This window comes from Gobio gobio (assembly GCF_949357685.1).
Source record: "Gobio gobio genome assembly, chromosome: 8".
Lineage (NCBI taxonomy): Eukaryota > Metazoa > Chordata > Actinopteri > Cypriniformes > Gobionidae > Gobio > Gobio gobio.
The window spans coordinates 9,048,555-9,071,233 of record NC_137114.1 but is presented as its reverse complement, the minus strand read 5'-3'; positions in this window follow the sequence as shown (position 1 = coordinate 9,071,233).

Below are 22,679 nucleotides of genomic sequence, written 5' to 3'. Positions count from 1 at the left end.
TTAAGAAACATTAACTTGAGTATACTAAACAAATTCATTAATCTTAAACATTCTAAAAAGCAGTGAAAAATCGTTTCCCTTATCTTACAGAAAGGACATTCATCAGACACATTGGAATTAATAACGCTCACAAATGCATTAACAGCAACTGTGCCGTGCAATATTTTCCATTGAAGATCACCAGTGTGCTTTTCTAATGGTGACTTATAAAGAATTCTCCATACAGGTTTAACATCATCTTCCAACCCCAGTTTTTCTCTCCACACTGTATCCTTTCGTTCTTTAAGAATTGTTTTGTTTAAAACCTTTACACAGCATTTATATAACACTTTACTTTGAACATCTTGAAAATGCAAATTCTCCAGACTTTTCAAATCCAAAAAAACGCCACTTAAACCCTTTAAATCAGGAGTAATTAACATTATTGGAAATGGATCTGTAGTAGTATAAACCACTTTGCCGTTATAATATTCTTTCAACAACATTTTTTCTTCTACTGACAACCTTTGCATTAACAAATCTAACACTTTTCCAACTTGTCGTACAGATTGAATTCCCAAATGAGATGCCACTGCTTGAGCGTTACATAGCTCAGGACCACCAATGTCCATTAAATGATGTAACTTTAATGATTTGGATGAACACAGTATTTGAGATAGTCCTGGTGTGGCTTCACAAGTCACATCCAACCTCGCTCCATGAACAAGAGGTTCCTCAAGCAGCCAGTACAGAGATGTTGTGTCTTGCCTCTGTTTTTTAAAAAGTTGCCAGACATTAAAAAGTCCTTTGTAGAATTGAATCGACGTATTCAACTGTAGTTTGCCGAAGTCTGTTAGAAAGAGTCCTGAGTTCAAATTCAATCCACTCACTTGATTAAAGATTATGTCAGCTACTTTCCTCCATACCAAATTCTCTGGTCCAGTCAAGTATCTCTGTATAAACAACAATCGAAAAGTCGCTCTTCTGCTGGCCAGATGTATGAGTCCTTGTCCACCCTTCTCCATGGGGAGAAACAGTACGCTCTGGGCAATCCAGTGAAATCCACTCCAGAAAAAGTCTACTAAAATGGCTTGTAGTTTTGCCAAAAGCCCAATAGGAGGATCAATACAAGTCAAACGGTGCCATAACATTGATGCAACCAAATTGTTAATAACTATAACTCTCCCTCTAAATGACATCTTTGGCAAAAGCCACTTCCATTTGTCTAATTTCCCTTTTACTTTTTCTAAAATACCTTCCCAATTTTTTTGTATCATAGACTCATTCCCAAGATAAACTCCCAGATACTTAATTCCATCATTTCTCCAGGACAGGCCTCCTGGTAAACTAGGAGGAACTCCATCCCATTTACCACACACCAATGCCTCACTTTTAGGCCAATTTACTTTGGCTGAAGAAATAATGCCAAAATCATCAATAATTTTCTTTAACATCAATATATCATTTTGATCTTTAATCATAACAATAATATCATCAGCATAAGCTGATAATTTGACTTTTTCACCTGAATGTGGTATCGACCAGCCTTCAACATTATTTCTTATTTTTACCAACAAAGGTTCAATCGCCAAGGCATACAACATACCTGACAATGCACATCCCTGTCTGATCCCTCTTTTGACTTTAAAAGGTGCACACAAACCTCCATTTATCTTCAGCACACTCTCAATGTCCTGATACAAAACCTTGATCATAGCAATAAAACCTGAGTTGAACCCAAACTCCTCCAGTGTACGCCAGAGATAGCCGTGCTCAACCCGATCAAACGCCTTTTCCTGATCTATGGAAATAAGACCAGTATTTAAACCCAATAACCTAGAGACTTCCAAACTATCTCGAATCAAAAATATATTATCAAAGATAGACCTCTTAGGCACACAGTACGTCTGATCGTGATGAATGACCCGACCAATTACCTCCCTCAGTCTTATTGCCAAAACTTTGGATAAAATTTTCAAATCAGTGCACAGAAGTGAAACGGGTCGCCAATTCTTCATATCCTTCAAATCTCCCTTCTTTGGCAGCAGGGTTATGACTGCCCTTCTGCAGCTCAGTGGTAGCAAGCCATCAGCCAGACTCTCACTCAGTACTGCAAGCAAGTCATCCCCTATTACTGCCCAAAAAGCCTTGTAAAAGTCAATGGGGAGACCATCCATCCCAGGTGCCCTGCCACATTCCATGCTCTGCAGTGCAATCTGCAATTCTGCTATGGAAATGGGCTTCTGAAGTTCAGCATTCACTTCATTCGGCACTTTTGGCAACCCTGTATGAAACTCATTGACTGACTCATCCACTTCTGAGCTCTCACTCCTATACAATTCTGAATAAAAAGACACAGCCCTTTTTCTAATCTCATTAGGCTCTGTTATGTCTGTTCCAGTTATTGAGTATAGCGAGTGAATATAGCGACTTTGACCATTCTTTTTTTCTAGACCAAAGAAGAACTTAGTCGGGCCATCCATCTGCTCAATGCTCTGAAATCGAGAGCGGACCAGTGCTCCCTGTGCTTTAACACCTAACAGTTCATCTAACTTACTCTTTTTGGATTTGAGGAGCTCACTATGCCCTTGGTTTCCCGTGGATGCTGTTGAATTCTGCAGTTCCACAATTTCAATCTCCAGGTTTTTCATTGACCTGGAAATGTCCCTGGAAACATTGAGTGTGTACTGCCGGCACAGTTGCTGTATTTCCACTTTACCACAATCCCACCACTGTCGTAAAGATCTATATTCATGCTTTTTCAACCCAAACTGCTTCCAAAAATATGTAAATGTCTCAATAAAAGACTTATCTTGCAACAATAAGACATTAAAGTGCCAATAAGCACTTTTGGGTTTTATATTTGCTATATAAATATTACATTCAACTAAACAGTGGTCAGAAAAACTTACAGGTAAAATCACACATTTCTTTATAACATTAAAATGATGCTTACAACAATAAAATCTGTCAAGTCTGGCCAAAGTAATTAAATTCTCTCTTGCCTGTGCCCATGTATATTGTCTTTCATTCTTATGCAATATTCTCCAGATATCATAGAGATCATGTTCAGCAATGATTTTCAACATTTCATGCTGAGATGCAATATGAGGCTCTTTATGGTTCCTATCAACTTTAGCATCTGTTGTGCAGTTAAAGTCTCCTCCCATAAACATATACTCTTCTTGTTCCAAACTAGAGAGAGCTTCATTCAATTTTTTCAAAAAATAAACCCTCTCAGGACCACAAACAGGAGCATAAATATTTAAAAAAACTAAAACAAATTTTTCAAATTTTGCTCTAACTTTCAATAGTTGCCCTTCAACAATGTGTTCAACTTCATATGATAAAGGTTTCATGTGTTTTTGAAAAAGAACAGCTACACCACCACTAGATGAGCTTTTATGACTTAAAATAACTTCTCCATCCCATCCCATTTTCCAATCAGTCTCATTTTTTACATCACTATGGGTCTCTTGAACCAACATCACATCATATTTCTTTTGTTTTATTAATTCAAAAAGCTTTGTTCTCTTCCCACTTTCTCGTACTCCATTTACATTGAGTGTGCCCAATCTTAGCGTGCTCATAAATGTATGAATGGAGACCAGAATTGGGCAAAACAACCAAAAATACAACACAAGAAAAATAAAGAAATCAATCTGTTTCAAATTCATCATTAAGTATATTCATTTTAATCTTTTGCACAAATTTTTTCAATCTGTAAATCTCTTGATCAGTCAAACTGCTTGCACCCTTCTTTTTCATTGACATTTTGGCTGAATTGACAAACAATTCTCGATCCGGGAAATAATCTTCCACTCTCACTCCTTTCATTCCCTTAGTTGTTTGTAAGAATTTTCTTATTCTGTCAATCGTATAATCACTTCTAGCGGATCTTTTTTGTGAGGCTGAACTCACAGATCCTGAAGAATCACTCCCACTTTCTGGGGCAGATTGAGACTCATCAACATTATCTGATTCCATCTGAATCTCAGAATTTTCAACATCTTTTCCTGATACTTCACCGCCTATTTCTTTCCTACTTCTCTTCCCACAGCCTTTTTTCTGCAATTTCCGTTTAATTGCAGGTGTTTTAAACACACTTTCATCTTCTACCATTTCCAGATCTTCCTCACCTCCAATTACAACCAAAGAATCAGTTGCCTCAAACTCTTTCATGTTTGCTTTTATAGCCTCATTCACAACCTCTTCCAAGTTTTCCTTTTCAACTTCATTAATATTTCCATCTCCATTTTCTGTGTCAGCACTCGATCTTTCACCAGTTTCTGACTGTCTCTGTTCTTCATTTCTACCCAAATTTGTTTGATTCTCATTTAGAGGCATTACTGAATCAACCTTCTCAGGACAAGCACGAATTATATGTCCCTCCTGCCCACAGCCAAAGCACTTCATACTTTCTGACGTTGCATAAATCACATAATCGTAATTGTCCACCTTAAATTTCATGGCTAAGCTTAGCTCTTCATTCTCATTTTTTAGAATCATATATGTCTGTCTTCTAAATGAAACCACATGTTTCAACTGAGGTAACTTACTCCCTAAAGCAATCTTCCTGATTTTAGACACAACTTTACCATGTCTCATCAATTCCCTTTCAATCATCTCATCTCTGATGAACGGCGGTACATTTGAAAGCGTAATCCTTTTAGCCGGCTGGACTAACGGCATTACCGGAGTAAACGCACTGTTGACGACAATCCCTTTCACTACAACATCATTAACTTTCTCTACACTATTCAAAAAGATCACTACAGCACTATTCATCCTAGCTGCAGACAAAATACTAGAATATCCAACAACTTCAGCGACTGCAATTGTGCAATCCTCCACAGAACAACGCTCTGCAGTGATGATTTTAATTCCATGCTTCCGCGTTAAATCATCCAAACTTTGAGACGCCGCCATGTCGGCCAGCGTCTCTACTTGCTCAATATTACACTTGCCAAACAAACGAGTTATACAACCAAGCCGCAATAAAAGAGAAAGTTAGAAAAACTCACTCATTCAACGCCACACACTCTTCCGTTCACACGCTCCCCACAGACACTCCGCACATGCGCACGAGAGAGAGAGAGAGAGAGAGAGAGAGAGAGAGAGAGAGAGAGAGAGAGAGAGAGAGAGAGAGCACTCACACACTGGCCGTAGAGATGGGCAGATGAAGACAGAACTAGCTGCCCAGAGAGAGCCACATCTGCCCGTACTGCACCCCTGGAGAAGTGAGAGACACACTTCCTCACCAGCTGCCCTAACTATGAGCAAATCAGAAACACTTTTTATCTTAAATTCGAAATACTTTGCCCTGACTTCATAAAATGAAACAATAAAACACAACTTCAACATTTATTAGGTGAAAAAAGAGATTGTATCCCACTAGCAGCAAGATACACTAATGCCTATCACAAAAAAAGGAGGAGTCGACCAATCAGTGATGCGCTCACACACACAAACGCAGTTCATAGAATTATAAATGTTTATTGATTTTTCAACTTTAGTATTACTATTATTATTATTTTATTTAATGTATGTACACTCACCTAAAGGATTATTAGGAACAACAACTAATACTGTGTTTGACCCCCTTTCGCCTTCAGAACTGCCTTAATTCTACGTGGCATTGATTCAACAAGGTGCTGCAAGCATTCTTTAGAAATGTTGGCCCATATTGATAGGAGAGCATCTTGCAGTTGATGGAGATTTGTGGGAAGCACATCCAGGGCACGAAGCTCCCGTTCCACCACATCTCAAAGATGCTCTATTGGGTTGAGATCTGGTGACTGTGGGGGCCATTTTAGTTCAGTGAACTCATTCTCATGTTCAAGAAACCAATTTGAAATGATTGGAGCTTTGTGACGGTGCATTATCCTGCTGGAAGCAGCCATCAGAGGATGGAGACATGGTGGTCATAAAGGGATGGACATGGTCAGAAACAATGCTCAGGTAGGCCGTAGCATTTAAACGATGCCCAATTGGCACTAAGGGTCCTAAAGTGTGCCAAGAAAACATCCCCCACACCATTACACCACCACCACCAGCCTGCACAGTGGTAACAAGGCATGATGGATCCATGTTCTCATTCTGTTTACGCCAAATTCTGACTCTACCATCTGAATGTCTCAACAGAAATCGAGACTCATCAGACCAGGCAACATTTTTCCAGTCTTCAACTGTCCAATTTTGGTGAGCTCGTGCAAATTGTAGCCTCTTTTTCCTATTTGTAGTGGAGATGAGTGGTACCCGGTGGGGTCTTCTGCTGTTGTAGCCCATCCGCCTCAAGGTTGTGCGTGTTGTGGCTTCACAAATGCTTTGCTGCATACCTCGGTTGTAACGAGTGGTTATTTCAGTCAAAGTTGCTCTTCTATCAGCTTGAATCAGTCGGCCCATTCTCCTCTGACCTCGAGCATCAACAAGGCATTTTCGCCCACAGGACTGCCGCATACTGGATGTTTTTCCCTTTTCACACCATTCTTTGTAAACTCTAGAAATGGTTTTGCGTGAAAATCCCAGTAACTGAGCAGATTGAGAAATACTCAGACCGGCCCGTCTGGCACCAACAACCATGCCACGCTCAAAATGTCTTAAATCTCCGTTCTTTCCCATTCTGACATTCAGTTTGGAGTTCAGGAGATTGTCTTGACCAGGACCACACCCCTAAATGCATTGAAGCAACTGCCATGTGATTGGTTGATTAGATAATTGCATTAATGAGAAATTGAACAGGTGTTCCTAATAATCCTTTAGGTGAGTGTATATGTACATGTATGTTGATGCTCTGTAAAATAAGAAATGCTTTGGCAATACATTGCAACAATTGTCATGCAAATAAAGCACAATTGAATTGAGAGAGAGAGAGAGAGAGAGAGAGAGAGAGAGAGAGAGAGAGACATATAGTGAAGTTTGTTGGTTTAATTACAGTGAAGTTATCACCTCATTGCTGAAAAATATAATGTATCTTTCAGTAGTGAAGCTGTTTTATTTTTAAAACTCACGGGGCAGAGGTTGAAAACCAGCTCCTGAATGTTTCTGTGTAATTGCTTTCCTTTATAAAGTTTCCACCTCAATAAAAAAGCTGAGAGCAGGCACATACAGGCACATCTGCTTCATAATAAAACATTAAAAAACTATATTTGTGGGCAAATGTGTCGCCCTCGCCTTGTGGTGGCTTGGAATTCAAAGGGGAATCGGATATATCTGATTTAACTTCACCTAACCTAACCCTAACCACATTTGGAAGTGGCTCCAATTGGATGCAATCCAATATATATCTTGCGTTGGTGGATATCTTGCGGATTTTTGTGTTTACACATGTGCAACAAATTCCAATCTGTGTAAGATGTGAGTATAAAATCAGATTTCTTTGTGCCAGTGCATACGCAGCCTAATACTCAAGCTCCGCTCCCAAGCTCTTTACTGAACTTGTGTAAAAAGGACACACTTCCATATTTCAGCAACTACTGGAAGCTCTTTTCTTGGGAACAGCATTGATTAAATGCTGTTCATCGTTGCCAAATGTAATGAATATGACGCCAACCAGAGATCACAGTCGGGATATGGAAAGAGCATTTAAAAGGACATTTGAGCAACCAACAGAGCATTAACCTTCTGTAGGGCCAACCACCGAGTGACATTTCACAAGCAGCGGCATCACACTGCTGGATAATTACAGGTTAAGAGGCTTGATCCTCGTTCATTAGCCTAGAGAATACATCTACTGTATGTCACCATTACAAACAAGCATTTATAAACTTGATTGATTTTTTTGAAGAAAATGTTGGTGGTTCCATGTTAACCCCTAGGAGTCTGAGCTGTTTTGGGGCCCTTTAGAAGTTTTGACATGCGCTGACATTTGTGTATAATTACACTGTATTCAGCACAAACTGGGCTACCATAATATCTGAGCAACATGTATGTACATGCTTGTATTTTTGAGAGAAAATGTTTATGCATGATAAAATAAAAATAAAAAAAACATTTAAAATTAAGGCCTCAAAACACATAATAGATATGTGTCCACAAGACTTTTGACTCCAGGGTGTATTTGCCTAGAGTTTTGCTTTAAACTGATGTGAGAATCATTGAGCCTGCTCATTCACATAAAACAATACACTGATTTAAAATTTGTAAGACAGTTTATCTTCACAAAGCCTGTATGCAAGGAGGCGTTATATCTAATGAATAATGATGGATATCACCTGAGAGGACAAAAGAACATAATAGCCCGCATAATGAGCTGCATAATGAGCTGCATAATGAATGAGCTTCAGGTGCCTATGTGACTGAGAGCAGCAGGACTAAGGACATTATATTGTACTTATCTAGTAAATGTATCTTGATTTAAGAATGTTTAAATATTTAGACTAGAAACAAGACAAAAAAGAATAAGAAGAGCATTTTTTCTACATTTTTGTACTATTTTTATGTTTTTAAAAGTAGTCTCATGCTAAAATGTAATACTAAATAAATCAAATTAAGATACATTTTATACAAAACGAAATTCACTTTAAAGAAAGCAATTCACTTTCTACAAAACAAAACAAAAATCACTTTCTACAAAACAAAACTCCAGAATCATTTCTGACAAACTTTGATATTAAATTAAAAAAATAACATTAGGCTATAATATTTAAACATCAATATGAAGCAAAATACGTACTATATTTATAGCATCTGAGCAGACATTTGCAAATAAAAGCTCACTGTCTCACTGGCTCAAGTTCACATTCTGTAATGCTCTGGACTCTAGATGGCTTGGGTCTAATGTTGTTTTTGGCGGCCTGTTTTAATTTTAGTTTTAGTCTAGTCTTTGTGTCAAGCTGTCATTTTAGTTTTTATTAGTTTTAGTCACGTTCATACTCTTTTTAGTCTAGTCAAGTTTTAGTCGACTAAAAGTCTGAGCATTTTAGTCTTATTTTAGTCAGAATTATTTATGACTATTTTCGTCTAGTTTTAGTTCGAAAACTGATGACATTTTAGTCAAGATTTAGTCAATGAAAATTGTATTTTAGTCTCTTTTTAGTAATGCAATTCTATTTAACCCAGTCAATATAGTATAAGTACGTATTATAGACAAAACCAAAATCTTCTTTTAGCCAAACCCATTTCAAATAATGTTATCTTATTATATTATTGTTACCTTATAGACTCAAGAATACATCCATTCCAGACACGGAAGACGCTCTGATTTGAAGTTACAACATATTTATTTTACCAACTATAAACATGTTAGAAGTACACACACGTACATTTAAATTAAATAAATAAAAACGTTGAGATGTCTCTTAAGGTTTGTGGTGTTTTTTCCTGTGATTTTTGTGGCCACATTTCTTCCCATCTTTTTCCACAACACCTGTTTTATTTTCCACTTCAATGTAATAAAAGTTTTTCCAAATGTCTTAATAAGAATAAATGCATATTTAATTTAATAATAGGAAAATAATATCCAAATTATTATTTAAATCTGTTTAAAATTAGACCCACATTATAGTTCAAATGTTTTTCTGTCTTATATTTGATCTCAAAATAAAGGATGTAATTTTATTCCACATAGAAATGAGCGGAAATAAGTGAATACAGCCTCTTATTCGCTTATGAGGCAATCATAATGCTGCGATTATTTTAACATATAAAATTGCTGCCGTTATAACGGCCCATTTCAAATGTTTACGTGCCAATATTTCAGTAATACAAGTCTAGATCTTTAAAATGCATCCAAATAACAGCGAAGCACAGCCGCAGGGTGCTCTGCAGTGGCCAAAAAGGATATAAAACGTGAATTCTGAAGTGATATATTATTGAAAACTGTGATGTGAATTCAGACGGCACCACACGACCTTGGTGTTTGTCAAACAGTAAGTTAGGTCATTCGGCCGGAGATTTTTACACGGGTGGTGGGAGAAAAACTGATATTCTGGATTAAGACGACAATAAAATCACTGACTAGCCCCTGTAAGTGATTAAAACACCGTACGACCGCAGGACAAACAATTACCGTCCGAATAGAGCTTACAAACGCCGACTGGCCGCCCATCGGTCCCGTTCACGCACCGCAGCTGCATCTTCTATAATGCCGCGCGAGTGGGGCTTGAAGAGACGAGAGTGACGTCGCCTGCGTCTGCGCAGTGAGACCTGAAGCAGCCCCTGAATGAGACGCACAGAAAGCGACTTTTCATCTCGTCTCATTTTCGTCAACGAAAATGAAGAGACATTTTAACATAGATTTTATTTTGTGAACCACATTTAGTCTCGTTTTTATTCGTCATCGTCACATGACCAGCATTTACATTGAGTCTCGTCTCGTTTTTGTCACGTGATAAAGGTTCGTTGACGACGATATTTAGTCATACTTTTCGTTGACGAAAGCAACACTACTTGGGTCAGTGACATTCGTGATCTGTACTTGGGGTTTGGGTCTTTGAAACATCCAAAATTATTCTAAGAAAGAGCAATAGAAAGCGTTATGCTTGCCTTAGTTGCCTTCAGTGTTTAGACTCATTGCTGTGGTCTACCTGTCTGTCCACCTTGAAAGGTTTTGAAGTACAGAGGGCCCTATTTTTACAATCGGAGCGCATGGCTCAGGTGAACTTAGGGCATGTCCGAATCTACTTTTGCTAGTTTAACGATGGAAAAAAAACGTAACGTGCAATAAACCAATCAGAGTCTCATCTCCCATTCCCTTTAAAAGCCACTTGCGCTTGAGCCATGGAGGATTCACTCTTTACATGGAGGAATTTGCGAGCAGAAAGACTGAACGCTTCTCCAGAGAGGAATCCTTTATTTTTTATATTTAAATGTGTGTGTGCTGCTGCGCGTCCCTGTGTGTGTAATAAGTGTGCGACTTGCCTATAGGCTCATATTACTAACACACACTTTACAAAAATACTGCGCTATTGACTTTAGAGCAGGTTTGTGTTGGTCAATGGCCAGTCGTTTTCAGTTCCTCAAAATAGCAACACGCCAGCAATGCTCCTGAACACACCTGGTTTTCAGACCAGGACACCCATGGGTGAACAGATGCGCCAGTGCATTTGATATTTAAACAACGTGGAGCTGGACGTGTAAATGAGAACTGCGTCGGGCTGAAACTAGCAAAACACACTTGCGTCGCACCTGGTGTCACATTGCGCCCGATGAATCATACATTTGATTGAGACGAGCTTACCATTAAAATAACAACATTTGAGAAATGAAACATTAGATGAACGTTAGATGAACGCTGATCATTTATAAGCACTTTAAGTGTTGAGAATTGTTATTCTTTCAGCAATGAAATGTATAATAGGCTATTTGTGATCATATTAATAGTGCAGAACTACATGCATCACTCTACTAAAAGAAAAAGTAGTAAAAAGAATATTCCTTTTTGAATATGCCGGTTATGTCGGCTGATGGGATTGCAATGCATTGTTGACAGGGGGGATGTGTGAGAATAGTTGTGTAGGGTTACATGAGAATGAGTACTGAGGCAATAATTTATGTGATGATGGTCTAGAGAGTCGAATTAAAATCATGAGTTGCTTGAATCTTGGGAAGCTCAAAAGTGTCTACAAGCAACAAGCAAGAGCTGTGCTCACATTAAGACCACCAAAGTCAATTTATCTCTCATAAGACAATGAGGATCTCACTTGGGGCAATATATACTTACTTATAAAAGTAGTGTAAAGTATAAAATCCAGCAAATTTGGATTTTTTGGAGGCAATTCACTATAATCAGCTGGACTTCCTAAGAGCTTTAGAGAGGAAGTGATGCCAGAAGACAGGTTTCTTCTGAACATGGTAAAGTGTGAAGATGAGGTGATGAGTGGAAGTGAGAGCGCATGAGATAAAAACACATGTGCGATGTGGGAAGTGTTCACCCACGAGGAAGTGAACACTTCTTCACGACAGATCACAATATCGGACACCTAGACGAGGATGTAGGACCGTTCCATCAACACAGCACAGCAGCGGATCAGATCTTAATTTGAGTGAAAACAAACGCAGCCTTGAGAAGAGAGAATCTCTGTCTGAATATCATGGGTCATATATCTTTCCAAATCAGCAGATCCATTCCTTGCATTATAATGCCTTTTCAATCAATTCATTCAAAATAAATACTTTGAGTGATTATCCCAATGCTCAATTGGCACACCTAAATATCATGAATTCAATAAAGGAAAAAATCCTGTTTGGAGTTGTGCGAGTAGAACCGGAGGGGTCACACCAACAGCACAGCGAATGCTCCACGAGAGGCGGTTTTTAACAGCACCCTGATAAATGCATCAGTAGTAGAAAATAAAATGTTCGGAATTCACCACAATCACAGGAGAATATATTTCATGGCCACTTGCAAGAGCTGAATTTTTCGAGGTGACCTCCGCCTGAATTCTCAGGCTAACTCTAAAAATAACCCAGAAATCTCCCAAGATGCACTGCCTCGCTCTGACCAGCCTAGTTCAAAAGAAAAACAATACTGCTTCCTCTCAATCCGTCCCAACACTTCTGCGAGTAGCCTTAAACGGACTTCCAGGAGGCCAAGGGTGTAAATCATAAATGTACAGTACAGTGTATGCTACTGTATGATCAATCGCATCTGACCACTTTCAAGCACTTGATTTCTTCCAAACGCATCCAGTGACACATGAAGCAGTTCTCCCCGAGGAGAACTTTAAATAAATATGTAAATGAATTAAAACTCTTCATATTTCTTTTAATTGAGGGGCACTGTGGTGCATGAGCAGCAATCCAAAGCCCACAGCAAACTCAACCCGTCTCACTTCTGCAATGTGACATCCTGAGTGAACGATGGAATATGAGAAAATAAATGTAGGGCTTGATTTTATCTAGGGGTATTAATCAGATGGTATAAAGTGGCTGTTTTGCAGTGGATTGTGGGAGATTTACTTTTTGAGCAGGACATCAAGGCTAAAGGTCAAGTTCATCCTCCAGAGCATCTCCACTTATCCCAATGGTGATACTGGTTGCTATTGTTACATTAACCAGCATGAAATGACTAACTATTTGTAATATTTTAGTCCTAAGTGACAAACACAATTTCTAGGTAATTTTAAAGATATAACATATTGCTAAAAGTTTCCAAAACAACCCTTTTAAACTGTGCACAATAAGACATTGGGCCCTATTTTAATGGTCTGAAGCTCATGGCACAGGTGCACTTAGGGCCGAATCCACTTTTGCTAGTTTAACAACAGGAAAAGCGCGCCAGGCTCATGGGTTAAAAGGGTTGTGAGTCACTTATACCCCTTTTCTACTAAGGCAGTGCTAGAGCTAGATCGGAGCTAGATCGGAGTTTCAAATCGGTTCTTTGTGTTTCCACACCCAAAGCCCCAGCTCCAAGCCAGGAGAAGTGGTTCTTAAGTAGCACCAAAACATTGCTGGGCTAGAACAGGGCTAGAAGTAAGAACCGATTACGTCAGGCGCTGGGGGCGGAGTCAACAAGACCAACACAAACTTGAGATCCGCCATCGTTGAAATAGCAGCTAATGGAGCTAACAGCTGCTGCTCGTTTGTAATCTCCGTCTATACAAATTACGGCGAACTGCATGAATGCGTTGGATTCGCTGTGTTTGCGTTGTGTTTTGATGCCGATGTAGGATCGTAAAGCCATGTGAATCAATAGTAACGCAACGTTTGCTTTGTTGATGGAAGGCTTGTTCGCAGCGGTGCTGTGCAGAGACCGATCGCCATATGACAACGAGTCCAGCGAGAGCATATGACTCCTTATGCTTTTGATTCACTCATGCGTTTTTTTATATCATACGTGGATCGGTCTGCGCAGCGCAGATGCATCTCGAACAAGCCTGGTGTGTGTGTGTGTGTGTGTTTCCCGCTGCCCAGGGTTGCCAGGTTTTCACAACAAAACCCACCCAATTGCTACTCAAAACAAGCCCAATCGCGTTTCAGGGGGGCTTCCTAAAAATGTGTAAAAATCACATTTGGGGGTAAAATATGTGTTTTATTGGCATGGTTGCTTACTAAAATTCGCATTACCGGGGCTAAATATCACATAATTGAAAAAAGTAAATAAATGAAAAACAGCCCGCGGCAAAACCGCAGACTTGGCAACACTGCCGCTTCCTCGCTAGCGTTGCTGAGAAAGATGAGACGTATACAGTGACGTAAGACATGGCTCTGTTGTGGCTCTCAGCATGTGGAAAAGCAAACGGTTCTTAGAAGGCTCCTCAGTCAAACCAACTATGAACTGGGACTAGCTCTGGCTCTGAACTAGCTCTAGCACTGCCTTGGTGGAAAAGGGGTATTAATGAGTCATGGGTGTGTTTTGGGCGTAACGTGCAATAAACCAATCAGAGTCTCATCTCCCATTCCCTTTAAAAGCCAGTTACGCTTGCGCCATATATATAGACATCCTCAACCTGACAAGTCAGTTTAAATACATGTGTGTATTGCCACGATTGGTTAAATAATTAGCCAATTCCATTCGTCATTACTGCAAATTCTGATACATGCAATGGGCAATTTTATATTTATGTACACAATAATCTTTTACATTGTAATCCTTTTATTTTTAATATTTGGCATGCGTGTGTGCTGCTGCTCGTCCCTGTGTGTGTAATAAGCAGAGTGTACGCATGTTGTGGGTGTCATATTACTAACACACCCTCTAAATAACACAAAAATACTGCGCTATTGACTTTAGAGCAGGTTTGTGTTGGTCAATGGCCAGTCGTTTTCAGTTCCTCAAAATAGCAACACACCAACAATGCTCTTGAACACACCTGGTTTTCAGACCAGCATGGCGCGAGTGCATTTGCCGTTTAAACAATGTGACTCAGGACGTGAATATGATGAACTGCGTCAGGCTGAAACTAGCACAAAACACTTGCGTCGCGCCTGCCGTTGCATTGCGTCGGGTGTATGATAGGGCCCCATGAATGTATATCTTTCCCCGCCAGTCAGCGCCAGCATTTTTGATCATATTCATTAAACTTTCATGGCCCCCAGAATATTTGTTGTATGAATATCTAAACAGTCAATATATCAAAACTGATCGTGTTAGCTTAGTTCTGCGTAAGCAACTTCTGTCAGTGACTTGTTGCCTCGCTGCCTTATAGGCAATGCCTCTGCAGCGTTTGTGCATGAAGGCACCTCACGAAACTGATTTCAGACAGACTTCTGAGGCAGCGTAACAGTTTCATGATCTACAGAAAAATAGAACGAGCTTTGGTGAGAACTAAACAAATATTTAATTACTACAAGAAATTACATTACAAGTGGAAAACATCGGTCAAAAATGTACATTAACACACAAACTGACCAGCAACCGCAACTTTCGGACGGCATCTTTTTTTTTTAGCTCAATTTATATAGCGCTTTCAACAGACCCATGGCCACTAAAGCGCTTTACATATTGCATCACATTCGCTCATTCATAGTAGACAACCGTCATGAACCACTGAGCCCCTGCCGCCCAATTGCACAGGATTGTGGGATATCAAAGGCAGTGAAGGACACATCTATGCCGCCTTCAAAACTCGATCAGATGAAGGTATCTCAGGAGACAGGAAGTGAAGCTAATACTAGATTCCGACGTGCCTTGATACCTTCCTACCTTGGAAATTTGAAGTTTTTGGGTACAGTAGCCCTGGTTTATGCAGATCTTCTTATTCACTTGTTTTTGGATCCTGAGATTCTGTACTCTTTCAGAGTAGAACAGAATATACCCTTTCTGTATAACAGTGAAAACGTAAATTGCCTGAAAAAATGTGTCAATGCCGGGGAAGCGTTGTGTCATAAAGGACAGAAAAACTTGTCAATGGCGGGGAAAGAGTTAAGAAGATCAATTCTGTTTTCATTCTGAAAAAAAAATCATAGAAAATAAACCAATAAAAAAGTCTAAACAAGCAATTTCTACCTACCCACAGAACTGTGCATCTGAGCGTCACTTGAGCACACACAACATTTCATTCAGGATGACACATGCTATCAATGCACACACACACACAAATCATTGATACAAAATATGAGCACATTCTGTGTTGTTAGGATGGGTGCACACTTGGTCTCAACATGTTATTCCATACAGTATTTGTGGAAAATAATCACCAAGTGACACTGGGAAACTTTCGAAGATGCAGCACTGTTAGCTACATCTAACAATTCAATGACAACCATCTACACATTAACAGAGGGCTATAATTACAACTAAACACTTTACCAACTGAAGTGAAAGGAAAACGACGACCGAGATGAAGTCAAAAAGAATCAATCAAAATGTTTTGGCTGCAAGTAGCTCATAATCAGCTAGAGATGAACAAATACAGAAACCCAGAGGGAATGAGTACTAAATCAATTGAGCATCAGCCTTACTTCAGCAGATGAAGCCTGATCTAGCGGCTCCAGCATCCTCCGCTCTGTCCCGATGCACTGCTGCAGAGAGCTGAATGACTCTTCACACAATCCCCTTCAATTAGTTTCCACGTCGCCGGCTCAGATTTGCAGAGGCTTTGCTAACCACAGCGGATTGAAGGGCTTTCTTGCTGATTACTACTCACTCTACTCTAGCTGAGCAATAGCTGATTTTTTCCCCTTTTTTCTCCAAGTAGCCTGCTAGCGTGCAGTGCCACCCTCAGGCTCGGGCATAGTAGCTGAACATTACCAAACTGGAAACCAGCCAAATGATTACATAATCATGCTTGATAACATGGGCACATACCCAACAATCCATTGGATCTTTACCTTTTTCAGCAGAAAATGAGCTCTTGTTGTTCTGGCCATTGCCAGGGCGCTAATATGTGGTTGCTAATGTTCTTGTTGAGTGTTAAGCACAATTCTGTGTTACTACGTGTGTGTTTTGGGTGTTCTGAAAGGTTTCGAAGGTGCTCGGTATGATTTTCAAGCGGTCTAGTATTTTTCCATAATCATATGTGTATTTATTTTTGCAGTGGTTAATATAAGAAACATTTAGCATTGCATATACATATATTTCTGCCTCATATGGTGATCAGAATCCCCAATGGATCACATATGAATCGGAAGTTATTTTAAACCATAGACTGTAAAAAAAGTTGGTCTTCACTCTCTTCCGTTGAAGGAAGTTTAACCAACAGCCATATCACCCTGTGGCCTAAGCAGGGCTGAGCCTGGTCAGTACCTGGATGGGAGACCTGCTGGGTAAACTAGTTTGCTGCTGGTAGAGGTGTAAGTGAGGCCAGCAGGGGGCGCTCACCCTGTGGTATGTGTGGGTCCTAACACCCCAGTATAGTGATGGGGACACTGTCCTGTAACAAGCACCATCCTTCAGATGAGACGTTAAACCGAGAACTCTCTGTGGTCATAAAAAATCCCAGGATGTCCTTTGGAAAAAGAGTAGGGGTGTAACCCCGGCATCCTGACCAAATTTGCCCATTGGCCTCAGTCCATCATGGCCTCCAAATCATCCCCATATATATAGTGTTGGGGGTAACGCATTACAAGTAACTTGAGTTACTTAATCAGATTACTTTTTCAAGTAACTAATAAAGTAACGCATTACTTTTCAAATGTACAACAAAATATCTGAGTTAATTTTTCAATAAAGCAAAGCAAGTTACTTTTTCACATTTATTTGACTGACAGCTCTCCTGTCCCCATGTTGAGAGAAATTGAGAGTAAGTGCAGAGGGGTTGTGTGTAAACATATTATTGTAGTTCTAGACTAAATGTGAGCATTTATTAATCTCACTTGTACAAAAGAGATACTCCTCGATATGAATAAAATCAGTCAAATGCAAAATCTGAATACTATGCAAACCTCCAATAATTAAATGTTAAATGAAACAAATACTTGTATGCATTTTAATCTACCTTTATTGACCAATGTCTTCCTGCTAGCCTTCAATGATTCAGTTAAACCATGAGCCAAAATTACTAGATTTTTTGTTTTTATTGGTAAAACTTTTTTCTCCTGCATCCTATTCTCCATTATCCAGAATGGCAGCACGGCTGAAAGGTTTGTTTGAGCTGCACCCTCTACTGTACATGCGTGAATTTACATTTTACCTCAGCCTGAGGCTTATTATTTCCATTTTGGTATGAAGAGGTCTTCACATTTGCACAAAAATAGAACTTTTTGGTTATAAAAAACAACAACAAAAAAACAAGCCCAGTCCAGGTGAGAAAAAGTAATGCTAAAGTAACGTAACGCATTACTTTTCTTAAAAAGTAACTAAGTAACTAACTCAATTAGTTACTTTTTAAGGGAGTAATGCAATAATGTAATGCATTACTTTTCAAAGTAACTTTCCCTGACACTGCATATATATATATATACTGATTGGCTTCATCCCTCAGTCTCCTCTCCACCATCAGCTGGTGTATGGGGGGCGTTCTGGCACAATATGGCTGCCGTCACATCATCCAGGTGGTGCTGCACATTGGTGGTGGTAGAGGAGATTCCACCCTTCTATATGTAAAGCGATTTGAGTAGCCAGAAAAGCACTATATAAATGTAACAAATTTGTATTATTATTATTATTAAAGTAAGTGAAGCCACCCAGTGTCTATGGCGCTGCCATCTTTGGTCTTGAGTCTGCGCAGTAGTGAGCGCGAAGTGGAGCCGTGATATCAAGGTCCCGCCCACACTCCCGCCTAATCAACAACTTTTTTTGTGAAATAAACAGTTATAGTTAAAGCTCCAATCTCCTCCTGAAGTTCCCGAAAATGTCCGTTGGTGCCTCAGTGACTACTTCACTCAGAGAAGCCGTCCATCATAACGTCACACCCCCGTTTAAACCAACTAAAACCAAACTTATTTAATAAAACGAACACTCGAACTTACATCAGCGTGAGAAAAACTGCCTAAAATGACAGAAACCATCTGTAAACCAAGTGTAATTTGATTGTTTAGTTTGTCTATGTGTCATTAGATTTCATGGAGGGGGCGGGTTTATGAGCTATACTGTATCCAGCCACCTGGGGGCGATCGAGACGCTTTGACTTCACTTTTCAGGACTCATGTGGCACACTTTTTTCAAACACCCGCTGGTGTCTGAAAGAGAGTTTCGAGCTAAAAATAGTCTAAAATGTCTTAAATGTTGAAGTCAGCTGGTAATAACATGGGAAATGAGCAGCGGTGTTGGCCGTCTCCTGACTCAGGTAAACTCCACCTCTGTTCATGACCACTCCTCAAGCCCCAGTTGGCCCTCTTTGGACCAAGGTATTTGGTGAGTCAAAAACCCCTGGCTGTTAGCCCCGATCAAGCCCAGGAAGTGACAATGGAAACGCGACTGACCCTGGCACTAGCGTGCTACTAAACACGGCTATTGAGTTCAAATAATCAAAGATTCCTTCAAATACACGCTGCAATTCACCATTACACGCAACAAAATATACAGATATACATGGTTTTTAAGCTCACTGTAAATTATATAATTAAATGCACAAATAAATGCACAGCCGTACATATATGTACACTCTGTTGCATCTTTAATAACTTTTGAGGCGTGTTTTTATAAGCGGTTTGATCAGAAGAGCCAAAAAGACCATTTACACTCAACGTGTTGGTGAATCTCTTGTCTCGAAGACTCAGAATATATTTAAGATCTGTTTTATATTAGGCGTCTTTAAGTACTGTGTACTCACATTTGAACGAATCCTTTGATACAATGCACTTATTGCGTACATACATGATTATACTTTGTACTTACATGTTCTTGTTACATATGTTAAATGTACTTCCCATAGTAATAACAGTCAATTATACATAATTACACGCAACTAACCCTCAGCCAAACCCTAATCATATAATAAGTACATTTAATATTTCTCAGTACTTAATTATATAATTACACTGTAACCACGACACCTTAAAATAAAGTGTAAACAAAACAAAACAATTCCTGCATGTAATTACATATTGCTGTAATTGATTTCTATAATTACACTGCTGACACTTATCTTACACCTTAACCCACCCTTAAACTTGAAAATGAGCAGGCGAGAGAGGATCTAATGCTAGGAAGTTTAATAAAAAAAAACAAGAAACAAACTCATACAACGACGGACAAGAAACACTATATATACACAGACAAACGAGCTAAACAAGATAACAAGGGGGCGTGGTTAAACGGTAAACACCTGGAGAACTAAATCAACAAGAAAAACTACAAAGAACTACAAAGCAAAACACAGGACAGGAACTAACATAAAAGTCCACAAACACAAAGGGAATATATGACAAATACCACCAAACCTGTCCCTAACCTTACCCGTAATCCACCTCAATAGCAGCAAGGGTTTCACAATATAACACCAACACAATACGTTTATTGTAGGCCTACTTGTTCTGGTTTTTATGCAAGTGCATAGTAGTTAAGGACACACCTAATTTAAAGTGTGACAGTGTGTCATTTTTAATCCATTAATGCATCTCTCACTTACTGCAAACTCACAGTTTAAGTGTCCATAATAAACCCAGACTAGTCTCAGACTAAAATGAATGTTGGAGCTGTTTTAACTGAAAGCAACTTGCATTTTAAAATATATCAGTGCCATTGTTTTGTCTCCAGAAGCAAATCGGTAATGTTTTTTTTCTAAGGCACATTTATAAAAGCTCCTTTAATGCCCTAATTGAACCAAGTCCAGTCCTACCCTTGAACCAACCCTAATCCTGGCTTAATCTCAGCCTCTCTGTGAAACCAGGCACTATACTATTAAATAAGCGAGAAATCTCATAGGATAAGGACACACATTCTCATGAATAATTATGAGACAGCGATGAGTCATCGATGTACTGTAGGTGTAAGAAAACGTCACGAACACGAATTTAAACCCAGAAGAATAGCTAAAAAAAGCTTAAAATTAACACATTTTCTCAAAACTAATGAATGGTAGCACTTTCTTTCTATGATGTGCAGCACACATATCTCTGTTAAAATTATTCATTTGTATCTTTGTTCAGATCAAAATTGTATTTGTCACATACACGGTTACATACACATACAACCAGCAGTCAAATGTATATCAGGAAAATTAAATAAATGAATACGTAAATAATGAAAGACAAGTAAACCCTAGCAGTGCAAAGAGTGTGTACAATAGAACAATCGCTAAACTTTAAATAATACCCAGTCTTAGTTCTGAATTGTTTCTGTTCTCACTAAAGTGTTCTGGTTGTTTTATAGGATGCTACTAGGAGCTTGCTAGGGTGTTCTGGGTTTTTGTTCTAGAGCATCACTATGTGGTTGCTGGGTTGTTCTGGGTGGTTTCTAGGGTGTTATTATGTGGTTGCTGGGATGTTCTGGGTGGGTTCTAGGCCATCACTACAATCTCATTATGGTGTTTAGGTTGATTTCTAGGGAGTTGCTAGGTTCTCACTGAAGTGTTCTGGGTGGTTTCTAGGGCATTGCTAGGTTCTCACTGTAGTGTTTAGGTTGATTTCTAGGGAGTTGCTAGGTTCTCACTGAAGTGTTCTGGGTGGTTTCTAGGGCATTGCTAGGTTCTCACTGTAGTGTTCTGGGTGGTTTCTAGGGCATTGCTAGGTTCTCACTGTAGTGTTCTGGGTGGTTTCTAGGGCATTGCTAGGTTCTCACTGTAGTGTTCTGGGTGGTTTCTAGGGCATTGCTAGGTTCTCACTGAAGTGTTCTGGGTGGTTTCTAGGGCATTGCTAGGTTCTCACTGTAGTGTTCTGGGTGGTTTCTAGGGCATTGCTAGGTTCTCACTGTAGTGTTCTGGGTGGTTTCTAGGGCATTGCTAGGTTCTCACTGAAGTGTTCTGGGTGGTTTCTAGGGCATTGCTAGGTTCTCACTGTAGTGTTCTGGGTGGTTTCTAGGGCATTGCTAGGTTCTCACTGTAGTGTTCTGGGTGGTTTCTAGGGCATTGCTAGGTTCTCAATGTAGTGTTCTGGGTGGTTTCTAGGGCATTGTTAGGTTCTCACTGAAGTGTTCTGGGTGGTTTCTAGGGCATTGCTAGGTTCTCACTAAAGTGTTCTGGGTGGTTTCTAGGGCATTGCTACGTTCTCACTGTAGTGTTCTGGGTGGTTTCTAGGGCATTGCTAGGTTCTCACTGAAGTGTTCTGGGTGGTTTCTAGGGTGTTGCTAGGTTCTCACTGAAGTGTTCTGGGTGGTTTCTAGGGCATTGCTAGGTTCTCACTGTAGTGTTCTGGGTGGTTTCTAGGGCATTGCTAGGTTCTCACTGAAGTGTTCTGGGTGGTTTCTAGGGCATTGATAGGTTCTCACTGTAGTGTTCTGGGTGGTTTCTAGGGCATTGCTAGGTTCTCACTGAAGTGTTCTGGGTGGTTTCTAGGGCATTGCTAGGTTCTCACTAAAGTGTTCTGGGTGGTTTCTAGGGCATTGCTAGGTTCTCACTGTAGTGTTCTGGGTGGTTTCTAGGGCATTGCTAGGTTCTCACTGAAGTGTTCTGGGTGGTTTCTAGGGTGTTGCTAGGTTCTCACTGAAGTGTTCTGGGTGGTTTCTAGGGCATTGCTAGGTTCTCACTGTAGTGTTCTGGGTGGTTTCTAGGGCATTGCTAGGTTCTCACTGTAGTGTTCTGGGTGGTTTCTAGGGCATTGCTAGGTTCTCACTGTAGTGTTCTGGGTGGTTTCTAGGGCATTGCTAGGTTCTCAATGTAGTGTTCTGGGTGGTTTCTAAGGCATTGCTAGGTTCTCACTGTAGTGTTCTGGGTGGTTTCTAGGGCATTGCTAGGTTCTCACTGTAGTGTTCTGGGTGGTTTCTAGGGCATTGCTAGGTT